Below are 22,133 nucleotides of genomic sequence, written 5' to 3'. Positions count from 1 at the left end.
CTGATGTCCTGGTGATTCGAGAAAAACATCTTCTATGTGAGAAGTTGAAGGGTTCATGAAGCTGATGGATTAAAAAGCACATACAACAGCCTGTCCAGAAGCAGGTACTGAGGCCGAAGCACACCTGCTGAGAGAGCTCGGCCTGAGAGCGCTCAGTGTGTATTGATCAAGGAGGAGGGAGTCCCCTGGCCTCTTCTGGTGGACTCTCTAATAAAAGAGAGGGACCCAAACACACCAAAGGGAGTGGGTACCAAGAGACAATTGTCAACAAATAGAAATCCCCTTGGGCATATAGATTTGAGTAAACATACCCATACAACTTACACACCAAGCATCACTAGGTATAAATGCAGCAATTACACAATGGCCATATAAAGGGATAAAATACAAATAATATATGTCACAGAATTTATTATAAAAGACAGAAATTAAAATTGACCAATATGGTCCAAATCAGATAAATACATTTCATAAAAAGTCAAAACACAATTTAATCATAAAAACAGGTTGTAACGGGACAGAAATATAAGGAAAAGTTTAGTTCCTATGAGCAAACATAAAAGGGGAGAAAACACAGAAATTGATGAACACAGTAAAGCTTATCATCAAAAAGCTGTTATCTCAATAGATGTAACGTGTTTCTCCTTTGAGTATCTCGACGCGTTTCGGTGAACCACACAAATATCATCACCTTCTTCAGGAAAACATATTACCATCCCGTTAAAAATCTGTAATATCAAAGATAAGCCCATTTAAAAACACTGCAACTTAGAGGTAGCAGAAGGGACGCATAACCTCCCGAGAGAAACACCACGTTAAGCTTACTAATATTGAACCAATATCCTGGTCAATACTTGGAAGAAGATTCAGTTATACTCACAACATCCCCACAAGAACCCCTCTGAGGGTTGGAATGATCACCTCAAATTATAACTAAAGAAACAGTGGAGAATAGCCTTGAAAAAGTCGGGGGTTACATTCCCCAAAACGACGAAACATGTGTCGGCTGTGACGTCTCCTGAAATAAACAACAACCAACCCTGAATAAAAGGAATGAGAATTTATTTTGTGTGAACTGTATGGTGGAAACACATGTATATAGTTGTAACATAATATACTAAACGTGTGCTAAGGAGTCTCAACCATTTAAAAACTGTATTTATACATTCTGCCAGACGTACATATTTAATTTATTCTCATTACGGCCAAAATTTCATCGCTAAACATCCCTATTTACAACAGATATATCACGTAGATATTGGACCACTAAACAGTAACAACTGTTATGTTGCCCAAGATCTTGCTGTTTAATGACCACAATTCGGCTTGGCCTATTGGGAGGGTAAATATGTCCTTTATCGCCTTAAGTACATATATACGAGACTCTGAGTAAGTTCGTTTTTATTTTTATTTTTAGACTATCAACCCATGGCATCTAGTAGTACGGATCGCTAATTAGGTGTGTCACCATTCTTTCAAGGGTCCCTGCACAGTGACGTTTATTCAATACTGCAACGTCGGGATCCGATTTCCCCGTATCGCCATGCATAGTTAAAAAGCGTTCCTTATCGCCTTATGAACAGGCTATTGAGACTCTAAGTAAGTTCTTGTTCGCTATTGGATTATTAACACGTGACATTTAGCAATACGGACCACTAATAAGACGTGTTATTATTTTCTGAAGGGTCCTTGTACAGTGACGTTTTTGAATAGGCGATTCCATACTGCAACGTCGGGAGACGTGTTCCCCGTATCGCCATGCAGTATTGATATGATGTACCTCAACTAAATATATAACCGAAGGTGCGTTGATTGTATCTAGCTACCTGGTGTTCGGTATATGCTTGGTATCGAAGTAATAATATTGGGCTATTTTTCATTAAAACACAATTTCAATTTTATTTTCATAGTAAACCGTTCCTGCTCATAGACAGAGGTCTCATTCTATGGACCAGAAGAATAGACTCAAGATTATATAGGAATTCTAATATACTATATTGATCCGGATTTCTAAGGTATGATGGGTGCCCACTTGAGCTTTGACATAACTATATATACTGGCCTGCGTTCCACAGCACGATTTTGACTAAGGAAAGGTTTTTTTGCCTCCTTTGCCACAAACCATATGATAATAGATGTGGGATGTTATTTATCTCTTTGGTCTTGTATTCTAGGAGGGTAACATTCCACTAGACATACAATGATATCATAGTCTCATATGTTTTTCATGTTTAAATCTTTATCTACCAGAGACATGATGATATAGGAGCTTTTTTATGTCTTACTGAAATGTATTATTCTGTAGGAATACATTGGCTGTGTTTAATGTAAATAATGATGAAGTTATAGATGTACTGTATATATTCTGCGAAAGTGTAACAATGAATTGTGTATGTAGATTTGTCTGAGAAAAATTGTGGTCATTGAACAGCAAGATCTTGGGCAACATATCAGTTGTTACTATTTAGTGGTCCAATATCTACGTGATATATCTGTTGTAAATAGGGATGTTTAGCGATGAAAGTTTGGCCGTAATGAGAATAAATTAAATATGTACGTCTGGCAGAATGTATAAATAAAGTTTTTAAATGGGCTTATCTTCGATATTACAGATTTTTAACGGGATGGTAATATGTTTTCCTGAAGAAGGTGATGATATTTGTGTGGTTCACCGAAACGCGTCGAGATACTCAAAGGAAAAACACATTACATCTATAGAGATAACAGCTCTTTGATGATAAGCTTTACTGTGTTCATCAATTTCTGTGTTTTCTCCCCTTTTATGTTTACTCATAGGATCTAAACTTTTCCTTATATTTCTGTCCCGTTACAACCTGTTTTTATGATTAAATTGTGTTTTGACTTTTTATGAAATGTATTTATCTGATTTGGACCATATTGGTCAATTTTAATTTCTGTCTTTTATAATAAATTCTGTGACATATATTATTTGTATTTTATCTCTTTATATGGCCATTGTGTAATTGCTGCATTTATACCTAGTGATGTTCGGAGTGTAAGTTGTATGGGTATGTTTACTCAAATCTATATGCCCAAGGGGATTTCTATTTGTTGACAATTGCCTCTTCTGGTGGACTCCAATGACTGCCACTTGAGCTCTGCAGGTGTCCACCGGCCACGTGTCTCAGCCAAGTGACGCAACATTTACCAAGTGGCAGAAATCTGAAGATATTTCCAGTGTTCTTGCAAGAATGCTTTGAGAGGTATGAATCCTGAAGATAGACTGGACGCAGTCATACCACGCTTGAGCCAAGCAGCTGCCAGGGCGAGATGCAACGTCAGCATCTTGAGCTTCTACAACTCCAGTTCATTGCTTTGCCTGGAAGCCCGCCCTTCTGTCTATTGTGTATTTAATGCATACCCTGCTTCCTTTTGGAATTCCCTGCATCGTCTCAGCACTCTGGCTAAAGGTTACCTGGCTCTTTAAGACCCTTTTTATGTTAAAGTGAGTTCCTTTACCCTCCATTTTCATGTCCTTGTATTTGCTCCCCAAGACTGTTAGAGCTCATTTACTTAAATTTTGGCTGTTATTTGAGCCTATTTTAGTTGCCAGTTTCTTTTCTTTTGGCCAGTTTTGGTGCAGTCGCCTGGCTTCCGTCTCACCCAGCGGGGCTGGTGTTGGACTCAGTGCTGCACCATCTACTTTTCCTTAAAGGAGTCCCCTCTCTGCTTCAGGGTGACTATATCATGGCAGCTGCAGCATGGACGCTTGTCTAAGGCAGGCCTATCCGTGCCAGTCCACGCATGGATCCTGCACAGTGTCAGGAACCCTGTTCTTGCCCTAGGGACACCACTTTAAGAATTATTGACAGTGCAGACCACCTCCCATGCACAATGGTTGTTGCAGGGCCAGACTGTCTTACATGGCTGCGCGCAGAGAATACAAAACTGTCATCACCCTAGCCAAATCGGAACACTTCTCCAATAGGCTCTCGTCTGCGGTCGATAAATCAAAGGAGGTGTTCAAAATCATGAATAAACTCACCACAGACGACAGAACCCTCTCAGCCCAGACCCCCACCCAAGAGACATGCGATGCTCTCAACCTCTTTTTTGTGGAAAAGATCATAAATATCAAGAACTCTATCCCCCCTCCACCCCAGTCACATCCCTCGGACACCTTCCCCAACAACCCCCTGACCCTTACTACACTCCCTGCCCTGAACCCCACTTAGTTAGTGGAACTCCCTACCCGGGTCAAATCAGGCTCCCCAAATGACTGCTGTCCGCCATCGGTCTTGCGGAATATCTGCCTCAATCTACCTGACTGCATCTTACCCCTGCTGAATGGCTCACTCAGCAGCGGTACTGTTCCTAGATCTCTCAAAGAGGCCATCCTAGTGCCCCTCCTCAAGAAACCTGGCGCTGACCCCGCGGAACCGTCCAATTATCGCCCTATCTCCCTCCTCCCTTACTTTTCCAAATTAATGGAGGCCCACGTCACTCGATGCCTTTCAAATTTTATTGAAACCTCCTGCCACCTTGAGCCCAACCAAGCCGGCTTCAGACCTGCCTACTCTACTGAGGCCGTCATTCTGGCAGTCCTGGCCACACTGAGGAGTAACGCGGATGCGGGGATCCCCCAAGCCCTCGTACTCCTGGATCAGTCAGCCGCGTTCGACACGGTGGACCATAACATCCTCTTCCACTGTGTCGGGCAGGCAGGCATCCAGGGCACCGCTCTTAAGTGGATCGAGTCCTTCCTGACTGGAAAAACACAGGCCGTTCGTCTGGGCCCCTATGCAGCGGCAAAAACTCCCACGACCTGTGGAGTCCCCCAAGGCTCCTCCCTCTCGCCACTGCTGTTCAACCTGTACCTCCGGCCTTTGATTCACTCACTTCAGAACTGGGACATTATTGTATACAACTACGCTGATGACTTGCAGATTGTCTTCCCACTCAATTCCCCTCATGCCATTAACACTTTTCACACCGTCATGATCCACATCCAACACTGGATGAACCTGAATCAACTGAAGCTAAATCCTGGGAAAACCGAGCTCCTCCTCCCTGGATCCAGCCCTGCTCACTGGGGCCCGCAGTTCTGGCCCTCTGAGCTAGGTCCCCCCCCAGTCCCGGTCAAATCAGTAAAAAGTCTAGGTGTGATTATCGACACCGAACTATCCCTCAAAGCTCAAGTGGGTGCTGTCATCTCATCCTGTATGCACCAGCTCCGGAAGATCCGCAAAGTCAGCCACTTACTGCCACCCGCCGCACTAACCCAGGTTGTCATCTCTCTGGTACTATCCCGTTTGGATTTCTCCAACTCCCTTTACTACGGTCTCCCACAATCACTGCTGCACCGCCTTCAGGTTGTTCAGAACCAGGCGGCCCGTCTCATCCATAAAACTCCCAAATGGCAATCGGCAAAACCCCTGCTTCACAGACTGCACTGGCTATCAATCGGTCAAAGGGCAGCCTTCAAGGTGGGCTGCCTCACATTCAAAGCCCTCCACTGCACCGGTCCCGCGTTTCTCAAGTCTCTAATCATCCCACATCGACCAACGCGCAACCTCCGATCAGCTTATCTTCATCTGCTAGTCACCCCCAAAGCTAAAACCAAGAAATTCGGTGGCCGTCGCTTCTCCCACCTGGCTCCCGGTTTTTGGAATCTCCTCCCTCTTTCCATTTTCTGAAAATCGCTCAAAACTCACCTCTTCCCTCCCCTTGGTTAAACTCCGCCACCCATGCCTTACCCTCACTCTCTCTGTCTCCAAGCGCCAGGAAACCTTTGGTGTCAGCGCGCGATACAAGCTTCATTTAACATAACATAACAGGGCATCTACAAGGCGGTAGAGGGCCCATTTTGCTGCCCCTTCTAAGTTTTCCCCACCTGGGCGCTCTTACATTAAACCTTTCTGTGAAAGGCTGGCTTAGTATATGGTGCTCACTTTTGTAAATGTAGCACCATGCACTAATCCAGACAACTCTTATGGTGATTTTAGTGGTCTTAGACAACCTTGGAAAGCTCCCTAAGTGGTAGCTGTGGAGAGCAGCCTCCAGGCTTAGTCCAGGAGGAGTGTTAAGCAGCGTGTTTTACCAGTACTTAATCTTATGGTATAGGAACCACACAGTGTAGTTATAAAAATATGTATTTTGTTACAAACATGCATTAACACATTGCAATATCTCCAACCCGAAGATATAAACACAAAACATAGGAAATAGAGCATGTAAGTAGCACATATACTAAAATAGTAGAATGCGAACCACAACTCAAGTCAAGAATGGACCCAGAAGACGCAGAAGTGTTGGGGACCCAAGGAACCACCCAAGGTAAGTACCCAGGAACCCCACGGAGGCAGTGTGCAGAGCATGAACACAACCGTGTGATCAACACAAGTCAATGGATAAGTCGTGTTTGCCGTTTTAAAGAAAAAAGACCCTTCTCAGCGGACCCTGAAGAAAGCCAGTGGAAGATGGCAGGTTTGAGAGTCACCCCACCCATGGATACACCATGGAAGCCGGGTGCTTAGGTATCCAGTGACGTCAGAAACCGCTGTAGACCACAATGGAGGACTTCAGGAAAGATGCTGCTGGAGAAAAAGACAACGGAGTCTGTTGGAACCCAAAGGTCGATTCAAGAGGAGAGGTACCCGCCAGCAGAGGGGACAGAGTCTACACCACTCAGGAGTGACCAGGAGGCACAGAAGACGAATGCCCACCGATGTCGGAGATGCAGGTGAGGGTGACGGTGTGGCTGTGTGGACCAATCGATGCTGTAGAAGACCAGGAGCCGTTCAAGAGCTGTGCCACGTCGGATGTCGAGGGCCAAGGGGTCGAGACCGCCTCCTTCCCAGAAAGCTGGAAACATGCAGAGATCAACGCCCTGCTCAAGAATCCCAAGGCAGACCCAAAGGACCTCAAGAACGTCCGGTCCATCTCCCTGATCCGATTCCCAGTGAAAGTTATCAAGAAGATAGTTAACAGACAACTGACCCAATTCCTCGAAGAGAACAACACCCTGGACTCGTCCCAATCCTGATTCCGCAGCAACCACAGCACCCGAACTGCCCTCATCGCCGCCACAGACGACATCAGGGCCCTGCTGGACAACAGCAAAACCGTGGCCCTCATCCTCCTGGACCTCTCGGCCGCCTTTGACACCGTCTGCCACCACACCCTTCGCACACGCCTCTACAACGCAGGGATACGTAACAAAGCCCTGGACTGGATCAACTCCTTCCTCATAGACAGAACCCAGAGAGTCCGCCTCCCTCCATTCCAATCCGAAGCCACCAAGATCACCTGCGGCGTACCCCAAGGATCTTCCCTCAGCCTGACCCTCTTCAACGCCAACATTGTCCGATCGCACAACCTCAACATAGTCTCATACGCCAACGACACTCAGCTGATCTTCTCCCTCACCAACGACCCCCCCCACCGCTAAAGCCAACTTCCACGAAGGGATGAAGGCCGTCGCAGAGTGGATGAAGAGCAGCAGCCTGAAACTGAACTCGGACAAGACAGAGGTCCTCATCCTCGGCTCCACCCCCTCCACCCCCTCCACCTGGGACGACTCCTGCTCGCTGAGAACTGAACCGACACCCACCGACCACGCACGCAACTTGGGGTTCATCCTGGACTCCTCTCGGTCAATGGCCCAACAAGTCAGCGCCGTCTCTTCCTCCTGCTTTAACACCCTCTGCATGCTTCGCAAGATCTACAGATGGATCCCCACCGGAGCCAGAAGAATGGTCACCCAGGCCCTCGTCACCAGCAAGCTGGACTACGGCAACGGCCTCTACGCGGGAACCATGGCCAAACTCCAGAAGAGACTCCAACGCATACAGAACACCTCCGCATGCCTCATCCTCGACATCCCCCACCACAGCCACATCACCGCCCACCTGAGAGACCTGCACAGGCTCCCTGTCAACAAGGGGATCACCTTCAAGCTCCTCACCCACGCTCACAAGGCATACCACAACACGGGACCAGCATACCTCAATGACCAACTCGACTTCTACACCCCGAATCGCCAGCTCTGCTCCGACAACCTCGCCTTCGCCACCGTCCCATGCATCCGCAGAGCGACCGCTGGCAGCAGATCATTCTCCCACCTCGCCGCCAAGACACAGAACACCCTCCCCACCCACCTACGACAGAACCAGGACCTGCTAACCTTCAGGAGACTCCTCAAGACCTGGCTGTTCGATCAGTAGCTGTTCCCCCCTCCACCCCCACACACACTACCCCACCCCTCAGCGCCTCTACACCTCACGGGTGAGTAGCGCGCTTTACAAGTGTTTTGAATGACTGATTGATTGAGTGTCCAGCTGGGGCACCAACAAGCCTTGGCAGCAGCAACCAACAAAGTAGATGAAAAGGGTGCAATGTCAGGACCAGCAAGGTCCAAGGGACTCACCACGACCAGGTAAGTCAAAGCAGGGCGCGAATAAGCAGGGGAGCCTACTAAAGCCAAAGAAGACCCTCAAGAGGACCCACAGGCTGAAGGCACAGGAGTCCCAAGAGGACCTTGAGCAGCTCACCAATGAAGAAGGCCTAAAGTGCAGAAGAAGCGGTGCAGATCTTGGCTGTAGGAGTTGCTTGAGGGTGGAGCTTCTTAGAGCCCAAAGATCTCAGGAGGAGAGAGTCACCACACTTTGGCAACGGAAAGTCGATTTGGGGCATAGGGGTTCTGAACCAGCAGTGCCAACGAGCGATACTGGCCTAAAACTCAGTATTAAGACAGTGCAGGCCTCAGGGGAATTGCAGAACCACCGGCTGAATTGCTGAGCCTTTCGGAGTCCGTGGGAGCCCAGAATCAGCAAACCGGTCAGCCACCCTGTGGAGCCTGCAAATGATGAGAGTACCAGGTTCTGACATTTTTGTCAGAAGGGGGTCCTTACTCCTAAAAAACGTTGACAAGGGGGTCTTGTAATCAAAAGGTTTGAAGATCTCTGCCTTAGTCCCATCTGCATAAATGATCGTCGAGTAGCCATGTTTCATCAGCCCTTCCCTGCTGTATTATATTCTGGAAAGTGCCTTTATTTGGAAATCAGGGAAGATTGAACTTGTAAAGCCAAGGTATGAGAGACTGCTTGCATTTGTACTTGTTGTAGGCAATGTTTGCAGTAATATCAGAGAAATCAACAGTAAAAACCGGCCAGACAGACCACAAAAGATGCTAGAAACAGCCCATAGACTGATCCTTCAGACTAACCCTTTGGGCACTTCCAGATTGCCCCTTTTGCCAGTCGAACCCTGCTGCCCACCATATATCTTAAAAGTTCAATATTCCTATGGCATCCCATTGTTGAACCCTCACGGAGCCTGCAGGTAGCGTGTCCGCCTTTATCGCCACATTCTGGCTTTGCCTGGCATAATGCTCATCCTGGACATATCGTTGCCATTCTGGGCATAATTCTGATTAGCCTTGGCATAATGGTGGTGATTACTGCCATATGAAGGGCACCCAAGCTTTTGATGAGCATGAAAATTGGGCATAAAAGGCAAACTCTGACAAAGTGTGATAGTTGTACATGTATGTGGGTGCTTGGTGGAAATGGAAAAACAATAGTTACTTACCTGTAATCTGTGGTTCTCCAGTATTGATGACTTTCATAGATTCAAATGCATGAATCATTCCCCGTCGTCAAAGTGGGAGTCCCACGGTACATAAAAAAATCAATAATATGCACATAAAAACCAAAAAACCTTGGTAATAAACAACCAGGAAGTAAAGTAGCCCTAAGCTACAAAAGCAAAAACCTCCACACTAATGAATATCATAGTCATTTTGTAGCCAATCAGGCGACAGCACCCACCAGAATGTTCTCCCCAGAGGCTCAGGCTCTCAGATTTTCTCGCACAGGAGTGAAGCTAAACATATAGCCTAAGAAACTCTGAGGGGAGGTGGGCGGGTGCATGTGAATCTATGAAAGACACCAATACTAGAGAACCATAGATTACAGGTAAGTAACTATTGTTCTTCTCCAGTATTGGGGTGTCTTTCATAGATTCACATGCCTGAATCAGAGTAGATAGCAGTACAAACCATAATTCTCGTTAGACGCTCATTGTATCACAGTATATATGAACATACGCATATCAATGCATTATGAATAAATCGTAAACGTATATAAATACAATAGTTCTGACACATACATACTGGGTAAGATATAAAAACAATTAATGAAGAAGCGTCTAAAAAGAGCATAGTGGAGGAGGGAGAACAGAGGCTCGCCTTATTTAAAAAAAAAATGCGGAGAACTGCTCGTCCCACTGACGTATCTGCATCACTTGCAGTGTCCAAACAGTAATGTTTGGTAAAAGTGTGCCTGCTGGACCAGGTTGCCGCTCTGCAGATCTGATGGAGAGGCACACCAGCAAAGAGAGCGGTGGATGAGGAGATCGCTCTCGTAGAATGTGCTCTCGGCATGGTGCGTAGAGGCCTTCCCGCCTGTTGATGACACAGACTAATCATCGAGGACATCCAACAAGCTATGGTCTGCTTGGATACAGAGTAACCCCGACAAAGCCTTCCATACGCTACAAAAAGTTGATCTGATTTTCGAATTGTTGCAGTTCGTTGTAGATAGAACTTAAGACATCTCCTGATGTCAAGGGAATGCAAAGCTTTTTCTGCCACTGTTTGAGGATTTGGAAAAAATATTTTCAGAATCACTGGTTCATTAAGGTGAAAATCTTCAGGAACCTTAGGCATGAAGCTGGGATTGGTACGAAGCACCACTGAATTTGATGGGAATTGTAGAAAAGGTGATTTAATCGTGAATGCTTAAATGTCGCTGATCCTTCTTGCCAATGTCACCGCCAACAGCAGAGATACCTTCCAAGAAAGGAACTTAAGGTCCACTTTATGAATACGTTAAAAGGGGTGACGCATGAGCTGAGCGAGTACCACATTCAAATGAGAGGATGGAGGCGGATGGCGAATAGGAGGAAACATTCGAAATAGTCCTTTAAAAAATTGCTGAAAAACTCCAGTAGAGTAGAGAGAGTTAGAACCATCCTGACGAAACCTCGAGATAGGTGCCAAGAATACCTTAAATTTGGAATGAGATAAACCTGATTTAGCCAAAAGAAGAAAGAACGGCAAGATCTGTTCTGGTCTGGCATGAATTGGATGTAAATTGGCAGAGTGACACTAGGTGCAGAATCTTTTCCATTTGAGTTTGTATGTTTTAATCGTGGCAGGTGCTCTAGTTTTGGCTAACACTTCTTGGAAATCCGCAGGTATATCCAAGTGTGCGAACTCAAGGTGTTGTGGAGCCAGGCTGCTAATCTCAAGGAGGCTGGGTCAGGGTGACAGATTTGACCCTCCTGAATAGCCATAAGGTTCGGTATTGGTGGGAACTGAATGGGATTGCACTCCGAGAGGAGGAGAAGTTCGGTGAACCAGTATTGGCGAGGCCATCTGGGACGAATGAAAATGAGGCAACAAGGCTGTCTCCTCATCTTGCGGATGACTCTGGGAACCAACGGAATCGGAGTAAAGGCGTATTCATATATCTGAGACCAGTTCATCAAAAGCGCATCCCCGCAAGAGTCCTTGTGGGGAGCCAGCTTGCAAAGTGTGGGCATTTGCGGTTCTGACTTGTTACAAACAGGTCTAGATCGGGGTGACCCCACTCCCGAAAGACTCGGTCCAACGTTAGTTGATGGATCTCCCATTCGTGATTGGATATTGCAGATCTGCTGAGATAATCCGATAGGACATTGGAAATCCCTGGAACATGGACAGCTGAAAGGTTGATCCTGTGATGTAGAGCCCAGTCCCAGATCTCCTGGGCTTGCTGAGAGAGTAGGCCAATTTTGTACCGCCCCGTTTGTTTAAGTAATGCATACTTGTATTGTCTGTCCAAATTAGTATCGAGGACCCTTGGATGACTGTCCGAAAGGATTTCAGGGCCAAGAATATGGCTCGTAGTTACAGGAGATGGACGTGCCACTTCCTTTGTTGCACATTCCACTTTCCGTTGATTGTCATTCCATGAAGGTGTGCTCCCCATCCCTCGAGAGAAGCATCCGTGGTGATAGTAAAATTTGGTACTTCCGCTAGGAATGCACATCCCTCTTGTAAATTCTTTATCTGAGTCCACCAGAGAAAGACTTCTCGCAACCGAGGAGTTATTTGAATGATGTCGTCGAACGGCCATGAAACCTGCAACCATTGGAGGTTGAGTTTCTCCTGTAGAGGTCTCAGTCAAGAGACGACAGTTGGGTATCAGAGGGATGCAGGATGAGATCATCTCTAGGAAAGATTTGAACATCCAAACTGAAACGTACTCTTTTTGTTGTAATAGGCGAGCCATCTTGCAGGTTTTGTGTTTTTCTTTTGAGACTGAGTGAGATGGGTGTCCTGTGTGGCTCCCAAGAATGACTTTCTTTGAGATGGAATGAGATGGGATTTCTCGAAGTTGATGAAGAGACCCAGAGACTGGAATAGTGACAGGCATCTTTGAATGTGTGCGCTTGCTGTTGCAAAAGAACTAGCCTTGATAAGGCAATTGCCCCAGTATGGGAAGATTTGAGTGCCCTCTAAGCGGAGATGTGCTGCCACTGGAGCTAAAACTTTTGTGAAAACACGGGGCGCTGAAGAAAGTCCAAAGGGGAGAACTTTGAACTGAAAATCCCAGCCAGCCACTCCGAATCGTAAGAATTTTCTGTGTCTGGGGAGGATCGGCACATGAAAATAAGCGTCTTGAAGGTTGAGGGTGGCCATTTGATCCCCCATTTAAAGAAGAAGGTGGAGGATTTCTTGAAGTGTTAACATCCGGAAGGACAACTTTTTCAAGTATTTGTTGAGGGCGCACAGGTCGAGGATGGGGCGCCATTCTCCCGACTTTTTTCGTATGAGGAAAAATCTTGAGTAAAAACCTGATCCTTTTTGCAAATAAGGGACTTTTTCAATCGCTCCCTTCTGTATCATCGAATTTATTTGGGTGAACAACTCCTTGATATGAGCTGGTGGTGCGCCCTTGGGAGAAGAATTTGGGGGAATCTTGATGAATTCCAAAATGTGGCCCCTGACCACTATATCCAGGAGCCACGTATCCTTAGTAATTGCGGACCAGTTTGAGTAGAATCAGGATATTTTTCCTCCAACATTTGACTGGGGGGAGGGTAGAGATGGTGGCAGGTGGCGTGTCTCATTGTTTTTTATTGGAATCTCTTCCACAGTAGGAGGACTTTCTTCTTGACTGCGTGTAGGAGTTACCACGCTGTCCGTAAGACTGTTGTTTGAAGGGCTGGTATCTCTGGTTAGTATGAGAGGTCGGATATGACTTCTGCTGATTGAAGTTTCCTCTGTTGGAAAAGGATCCACGCTCTTTAGCTCCCCGAAAGGACGATCTGCGATACTGAAGGCTACCCAAAGACCTCGCCATCTCCGTGTCCTTCTTGATAGCCTGTAGGGCCTCGTCAACATACTGGCCAAAAAGAAACTCGCCATCAAATGGCATGTCAACTATTTTGGTCTGGACCTCTTGGCGGAAAGATGTGGACTTCAGCTATCCCTGCCTTCTCAACACTGCTGCACCCGCTAGCTGCCTGAAACCTGTAGACATCACGTCTACTGCTGCGTCGATTATTTCTACTGAAGCAAGTTCACCCTCTCGCAATATCTGCCTTGCCTCCAATCCAGCAGGTTCTGATAACATCTCTACGTAGGGGAAGATGTCGGACCACATTTGCCTGTCGTATCTCCCTAATATCGCTAGGGAGTTTGCGGCACGTACAGTTGTTGCTGCCATCGTGGAGACCTTTTTCCCGATGGAATGCAAACGTTTTCCATCTCTATCTGGTGGAGCAGATATAGGCAAAGAGGGGCGGCCTGGCCCGTCGTCGTGCCGCTTGAGCGACAACCGAATCAGCCTTAGGTTGTCCTATTAGGCATGCAGGAGAGATGTCCGGTGCCTTATACTTCTTGTCTAACCGAGGTAAGACAGCAGGAAGAGAATTGGGTGTTGACATAATCTTTAAACCTTCCTTCCATATGAAGTCAATGATGGTAATAGTTTTGACTTGCCTTCACGGTTGATCTTTAAAATCATAAAGAAATCACTCCTTTTACTTTGTTTCCATTGGAATTAAGACTTTTTTAGTAGCAGTAGCTCTCTCCATAAGGAGATGGAAGCCTCCTATGTCTACTGGAGGGGAGTTAGCCATAGCAGGAGCAGAAGGTGATGGTATCTGAATTTAGTACTAGTCACACTCCGACAGACTAGATTTGTCATCCACCTCTCCTTCCTCTCTATCTTCATCCGTAGTGTTCGCCTCCTGAGAATGGTGAGATGGTGCTGGGGAAGGTGGTCTTGAAGATCTCAAAGGAGAGGCAGAGGCCTGAGGCATGGGAGTGGATGGGAGAGATGCGCTGACTCCGATGGAGGGAAGCGATGAAAGCAATTGTCTAAAATAAACTGCAAGTTATTAAGAAGGGCCAACGGCATTTGTGCTGTAGGCACCGTGGCAGGAGCTTGATCCACAGGCTCAGAGAACTGTTCTTCGTCTTGATCTTCCTCTTGATATTTAATGAGCAATTCAGACGGACTTGTAGCAGTGCGCAACATGTCGTCTACATCAGATTGCTCCTTGTCGTCATCGGAATCCAGAAATTGGTCAGGCAATTTAAGTGGTGATAGAGATTGCAATGACGAGCCACATCTTTCAAGCAAAAAAAGTGTCGTAACTGGTTGGGCAAAAGAGGCCATAGATGGTGTGGAAGACCATACTTGTAGTTCAGTACAAGTTGACAAAAGAAGCTTCGATGGTCTTGTCGTCGACGGTGACGTCATCAAAGGAGATGGTGTCGATGAGACATTTAACTTCATCAGTGGTGTAATCTTTGTCGACGATACTTTCGACGACGAGGCATCCTTCGTCGACGATGCATTTTTCGTCGACGATGTGGCTGTCGACAACAAGGTAGTCTTCGTCAAAGGTGGGGTCGTCGACGTCGAGCCAGTCTTCGTCAGCAGGTAGTCTTCGTCGACGGTGGGGTCATAGACGTCGAGACAGTCTTAGTCGATTGAGCACTCGTCGACGGGATCTTTCTTCCCTTCGTCGCCGGTGACGGAGCGTCGACGATAGAAGGCACAATCCTCGTCGATGAAATAGGTCTTACCGAAACAGAAACCATCGTCGATGGAGAAGAGGCTGACAACATTATCATCTTAGGCTTAGGTGATGAGAAGGTGACTGTCGACGTTGAAGTGGCGTCGACGATGATAATCGTCAACGAGGGAGCCGCCGACGGCGGGGTCTTCTTCTGAGGAAAAACCTTTTAAGGAAGCCTTTTAGAAATTAAAGACTTTCCAGTCTTTTTAGGGGGCGATACAAATGAGGAACCAGAAGGTGGAGAAGCCTTTTTTGCAGAAGGCAAGCCACAGCCCTTGGAGGGCTGAACTTTCCTCAACACCTAAGCCCCAGTAGCAGATAGATCTTCAGCCATCCTCTTTCTGGAGGATACAGATTCCCTGAGGCCACACTTTCCACCTCAGATAAAGGGTTGTCCTGGTCCTTAATCTTCTGTAGCCAGAGAAGAAGGAAGAAGGCGTCCTTCCCTATCCCTGAGGGTCTTCTGAGGGAAGGTCCTGCAGATCTTACACTCTCACCTCATGATCAGGATAAAGGAAGTAGATGCACTTTTTGTGGGGATCTTCTTTAAAAAGCCAGAGCTTCCCACAAGATTCACGAGGCCTGCCTGATGAGAGATGTTTTAGTAGATGACATCCTAGATGAAGAAATCCAGTCACCAAAGTGAAGTACTGAGCAGAGCTCAGGGAGACTCCCTTCACACGACGTGCGGTAGAAAATCTGAAAGCCTGAGCCTCTGGGGAGAGCATTCTGGAGGGTGCTGTTGCCTGATTGGCTGCAGTTTGGACTATACAAAATGACTATGATAGTCATGTGTGTGGAGGTTTTTGCTTTTGTAGCTTAGGGCTACTTTACTTCCTGGTTGTTTATTACCAAAGTTTTTTGGTTCTTATGTGCATATTATTGCTTTTTTATGTACCGTGGGACTCCCACTCCGACGACAGGGAATGATTCAGGCATGTGAATCTATGAAAGACACCCCAATACTGGAGAAGCTGATATCTGAAGATGAAACATGTATTTCCTACACATTTTAATCTGACGTTTAGGGACCGAAGTAGTTTTGTTTTCATGAAAACGACAAGCTTGGTTTCGGGGCAAAGGAAATTAAATTGCACAAATATGACATTTGGTATTTCAGAGTGAAATGCCTCTTTCAGAAAGTGCCAGGGTGATGCTCAGGAGCACGTGACTGCACTGATGCTTCGTCCTGAATTTGGCAGGCTACTGCTGAAGGTGGTTACTTGGTAGCAGAGGCCTCTCCACTGCTCTGACTGTTCCTTCCAGATGTGTATTGATGCAGATGTGCTGCAGCCTGGGGTCTGAGCCAGCTTGGCTGATGTAACCTGTCTGCTATGTGACACTGCTGCTAGCTCTTCGATTCCGAGCAGCAGCCCTGCTGGACTGGCCGGTACCGAGAGGGCCTCAGGAAATGATGGTCATTGTAGGAGAGTAGGGTCTGCAATCCTATGGTCACCCCAGATTTTTGCTTTTTGCTTCACTGGTTTACGACTTTCCCTGGCTGTGGGCCTGCTAATCAGACCCACAGCCTAGCTGTTCTCTCTCTACATTGACACACATGTACTATAGGTGCATTTACCAATTGGTATTGGGTCACTCTTGTAAGTCCTTGTACAGTGTACCATAGGTACCCAGGGCATAAGTGTACCCAAGGCCTACCAGGGGCTGCAGCATGTATTATGCCACCCCTGGCTGGCCATCTAAACAGACACAACTGGCTGGTAACACAGCTGGGGCAAGGTGGTGTAGTCACCCTTTGCTGTAGATATAGTATACCTATATCTAACCCAAAATGGACACATATACACCTATAAGTCACTCCTATGGCAGGCCTTATCAATCCTGAAGGCAGAGTGCTTGGAATTATGTGAGATGGTGCACTAGCATGAGCTGAGCCTGTCTGCAGCTTTCGGAACCATGTCCTTATAGCTGTTCCATAATAACGCTATACCATATACTCTTAAGTGCATTATAATCCTCGCGGTTATTGCTAACTTTGGCATAACATTATCAAAACATGTTGTGTAAGGTGTCATACGTTTTGTAATACTACCCCCCCGCCAGTTCTGGCGACGGGGGTAGCATTCCACCCTTCTAGAGGGATAAGACATGTATGTAACTAGAACCCCGGTTAAAGTTAACCCGAACCTCAGCATCACAAAATGGATGCTGCTGCCACAGACACAAGTCTGACCTCCTGCTGCTGGGAGTCCTTCCAGTAACGGAGGCCTGGACAAAGGATTTCCTGCCTGGGGAGGTGCTAGCACCACCCCAGACAGGACTTTGTGTATCCAGATAGGCAGGGCTGAAAGGAATGAGACATACCTGGGGCACACAAGGTGTCCCTATGCATACCCCGGGTCAAACCAGTTGCTGGGGCACTCCAGCCCCTGCTCTGGCGCGAAACCGGACAAAGGATAGGGGGTGTAACCACCCTCTTCCTGGTCCCACCCATGGGAGGGACCTAGTCACTAGTACAGCCCCCTTTAGCAGAATAAAGGTAGAAGCTGGTCCCATTCCAAATTAGATGATCCTGAACAACTCTACAAAGAAGAAACTCTGGACTTCGACGTTCTGCTCCACAGAAGAATGAAGAAATCTCCCTTGTGGCAAAGGAGTGACCACCCTGCATCTGCAGGCACCATCAAGCGTCCTAGCGGTTCACTTTTTCGTCCTTCCTGGTGGACCCAGACTTCAGAGCCCGACGAGACCCGGACTTTCAGACCTCTCCGACCTCAACTCACATCTGCAGCACAGCTGAGATCCGTGGGTACGACGAGACAGGTGGGGCCGGCCATCTTGAAGAAACTGCACTTCGCTTCAAACACGACCTCTGAGGCACCCTCGAGAAAGTGCTTTGGGGATTGAGAAGCCCCAGCCCCGAGTAGCTCCTGCACGAAGACCAGCCCTCCAGCCTCCACGAGATCTGCGTGGGGCCCTTCTGCCTGGTTGCTGCTCGACGCGTTGTCTGGTCACTTGCCGGCTGGCTTGTGGCCTCCTAGACTACGAACCTTGAAAACTACACCGCTGGTCTGGTTGCTCCAGACTGGCCCTTGCTTCCTTCCAAAAGAGAAGCACCCCGGACCCTCCTGGTCCGCACCAGACGCCATCTAACACTCACCGCGTAGGTTGCCTTTGCCAAGGCCTGTTGACTCCGATCCCGGAACCGACACCGCCGACAGCGAGAGCCTGCGTGGGACAGCTCGCGCCTCCATCCTGGTCGTAGAAGACACCTCCTGGTTCACGTGGCTGCAGAGTCAAGCGTCACCTCTTCACCTGATCGCGACGACATCATCTGGTTCCTTCTTGGTTCCTCGCCGGTGACTGGCTAGTGACTGTGAACATTGTCCCCTCTGCTTTCAGGTCTCCATCTTCCTTGATCCACCCTGGGATCACTCCGGACATCTTCCTCCTGGTCGCCTGCAGCATCTTTCTCCAAGGCTCCATTGACTTCAACGAGGAAACCGGACACACTTTCACACCTATGCACCCGCAGCCCGTGGGTGAGGTAACAAGAGCATTTCGGTGCTCATAGGTAGATTGACTCTCCTAGTGTCCTGGTATCCTGTAGTTTCAGTCTCAACCAGTCGGAACTGTCTTTACTTACCTATTTCGTAATTTGTTCATGCCCATTGACTTTGCATTGAAACCCGCGTGTGTGTTCTAACACTGCACACGCGTCCCGTGGGCCTCCTGCTCCTTACCTAAGGTTAGGGTAGTGTGGCCCAAGCGATTCTACAGCCTCTGGGCATCCTCATTTCTTCTATGTTTCTACTTATACCATTTACTTAGTATATGGTTTGCCGTGCCCCAAGGGCACCATTGTAATTTGTGCGACTTACTGTATTTTTCTTAAGATTATTGTTATGTGCTTAGCCCTCTGATCTCATAAAGAGTTCAGAGGTGTTTGTTAGTAATAAATATATTGTTTATTTTCATAACAACCTGTGTGGTGTCCTTTCATCTGGTATTCAAGGGGTTATATGTGGTAAAACAGCTGGCTTCACATGCCAAAAGAGTTTAGCCTAAGACTGCTTTGTCCATGCTACCATTAGGATAGCTGGTCGATAAGGTTGACTTACAACCAATCACCATAAGGGTTGTTTGGACTGATACAAGGTGATCACTAGAACTAGTGAGCATCATATATCAGGCCAACTTCTCACAGCCATGACCTAGGATTTGACATGTTTACAACCTGCTCCTTCCAAGGAGATTCCAACCAATAAGATGTGACTGAGAACCAGGCTGGAAGGAAAGACAGAAACATGAAATGAAGAGAAAGACCATCTATATTTTGTAAAATGATAGCCCACGCGCCACAGCATAACCAGATGTTAAAAACATTTCATGCATACTGCTCGCTGGACAATTTTTAGGGAAATATTGCTCAAAAAAATAAGTGTTGATCCACCATATTTTCTGAAGGGGGTAAGTAAGCCCGGCACCCTGGGGAGGGTTTGTTTGAACACCACAAATGTACTGGAATATTAGTGAAACTCTAGCATTGCTGTTGATTTATATAAAAGTTGTGCTGTATAATGTGCCATCTAATCATGGTTTGCCAAATTTTTCTCGCACATTTTTCGGGCAGGATCTAAAGGGCATTGCGCACACTCACCTCACTTTGGGGGTTACACCCCACATCTATCACTTTTCACCGCCTGCAACTGTCTACACCAGTGGTCTTCAAACTTTTTAATGCCATGCTCCCCCAGTGAAGAAAATAAAATCACCTGGGCCTTCCTTAAAATTGTTCTCATTCATTCTGTTAAACTGGCAATGTTTAAATATGTCTAGACTTGTTTAAATATTGCAGTTAAATTGTGTTACTGTTTTAAAAATGTAGTTAAGTACAACAAAATTGCCAGACATACTTTTCTGGTCAGGAAGGCCTTACTAACATGTAGGAGTATCCACGGTGTGATTATTAGAAGTGGAGTGGGGGGTTTGAAGAATATTTAGAGTCCTTTCCCTTTTGACACTTTCTCCAATCCAGGATATAAAAGATGTTAGTGATGGCCCGTTACAGAGCGGCTTACTGCCGCCATTTGTTTCTACTGAAAACAAAGCACTGTTATCAGCACAATGCTTCTTTTGGCCAGAGCACTCGCTGCTGCTGGGCACGTCTTTCTGTAGGCCAACACATGCGTGATGACGTGTGCACGCATGCAAAGTGTCCCCTCTTTCTTTTTAAATTTACAACCTAAGACGGTGGATGCCAGGGGGGCGTGGCTTGGCCGGCTGCAAGATGGCCACACTCTGTCTGGGCTCTGCCGGCCAAGCTCCTAATCCAATATGATCCTGCAGCCTACCCTGTTCTAGCTGCCCTACGCCATCTACCTGATCGTGGCGGTGCGTGGCGCTGGGCAACGCTTGCCAGCATTTCCTTTCCTCTCGCTGCCCGCCTTGGGGGATGGCTGCCTACTGCCTGACTCTAGCTGTGGTCTCGTTGTTGGCCTTCTGTTGCTGCCTGCCCTGCTGATGACCCTACCCAGCCGCTGGTGACCGTCACGCCTGGTCGTTGACTGCCCTGACCTTCCGCTCTGGTGCTGCACCCGCTATCGCCGCTCATCACTCTTGCCTGGAGGCCTCTCCACTGTGGCTTTCTTCCTCTGCTGCAGCCTCGAACCAACTACTGGTGCGCCCTTCGTGGGGTTGGGAGTGACGCCACCTCTGGCAGCTCGCCCCTGAAGCCTTACCCGGCAGTAGTGCCTGTTGCTCCTTCTTTGCTGCGAGCTGGCCGGGTCCCGGGGCTGTCATCCTTGGTGCTGGACCTCCTGTGATCGGCAGGGACGTTGACATGGCGTGTATATTTGCCCCCATACGGACGGCCAGCGGGCCCTCGCCCTACATCTCCTGCCCTGACCTGGGGTCCCTGGCGCTGTGGTGCGTCCTCCTGAAACGGCTAGTCGTGCGTGGTCGGCTTCACTGGACTGGCTCATCTCCTACCTACCTGCACGGAAGCGCCGCAGGACAGGGGTTGGTGCTCTGCTGCTTTGCTCGTCTCCCAGATCCTTCTGTCACTGGTTTGTTCCTCCTGCACTTCCTCTCTCACCCTGAGCCTTGTCGCCCCCTCTTTGTCTGCTAGACCCACGGCGATTTGCTCCGTTATGGGGAAGTCGGACCCCAAGCAGCAGCCCAAGATCGCCTTTGACCTTCGCAGGTCTTCCCGCCAGGATGGCGCGGGCTCTGAGTGGTGGACTCTGCTGGGGCTCCGGATGCTCTCCCCAGCCGCGATGACTATCTCAAGGTGATTATGCTGGAGGTGAAGTCTGCCGGTATCGCCTCCCAACTGGAACAGCTCCGCTCACCTCAACTCGGTGAAGGCCCGGGTAGACTCCCACGACAACAGGCTCCTACACGTCGAAACTAGGGTTTCGGATGCAGAGGATACGGCCACCCAGGATAGACAGAAGCTGCTCCAGATGGACAAAATCCTAGCTATCATCCGCAAGAAGAACGAGGACTTGCAGGCGCGCTCTCGTCGAAGCAACCTCCATCTTACGGGCCTTCCTGAATCCACCAAAATCTCCAAAATGGAAGACTTTATGGAAAACCTCCTCCGAGAGCTGTTTGGGGACGTCCTTTCATCTTTCTTTGTGGTGGAGCGAGCGCACCGGTCCCTGGGCCCGAGTCCCCTTCCTGGTATGCCTCCACGCCCCATTGTGGCCAAAATTATTAATTTTCACGACCGTGATGTCATCCTCCGAGCCGCCAGGGACAAAGGCACCATCACACACCAAGGCAATACCCTTTCATTTTATCCCGACTACACCATGTCTGTTCAGGCCGCGAGGAGAGAATTTCTACCAGCCAAGCGAATCCTCCAGAAACATGAAGTATCTTACTCTTTGGCCTATCTGGCGAAGTTGAGGGTCCGCCAGGGTGCCAAGACGCTGATCTTCCCAGACCCGAGAGAAGCTCTCACTTTCGCCAAACGCCTGGACAAGGAATCCAAAAACTCCCCCTCAGGGTCATTACATGAAGCCACCAACCATCTGAGTGACAATGACTGATGGGCCTAGCTG

General features: G+C 47.8%; 1 protein-coding gene across 15 annotated transcripts in view; it reads right to left on the bottom strand.

The window, feature by feature from the left end:
* The window catches only part of FNBP1 (formin binding protein 1), an 887,470-nt gene that overhangs the window by 435,542 nt on the left and 429,795 nt on the right, over positions 1-22,133 (bottom strand). The window lies entirely within an intron of this gene.

The sequence above is a fragment of the Lissotriton vulgaris genome, chromosome 5 (assembly GCF_964263255.1).
Source record: "Lissotriton vulgaris chromosome 5, aLisVul1.2, whole genome shotgun sequence".
NCBI lineage: Eukaryota > Metazoa > Chordata > Amphibia > Caudata > Salamandridae > Lissotriton > Lissotriton vulgaris.
Note: the sequence above shows the minus strand (reverse complement) of the source record. Positions and strands in the feature narration are given on the sequence as shown.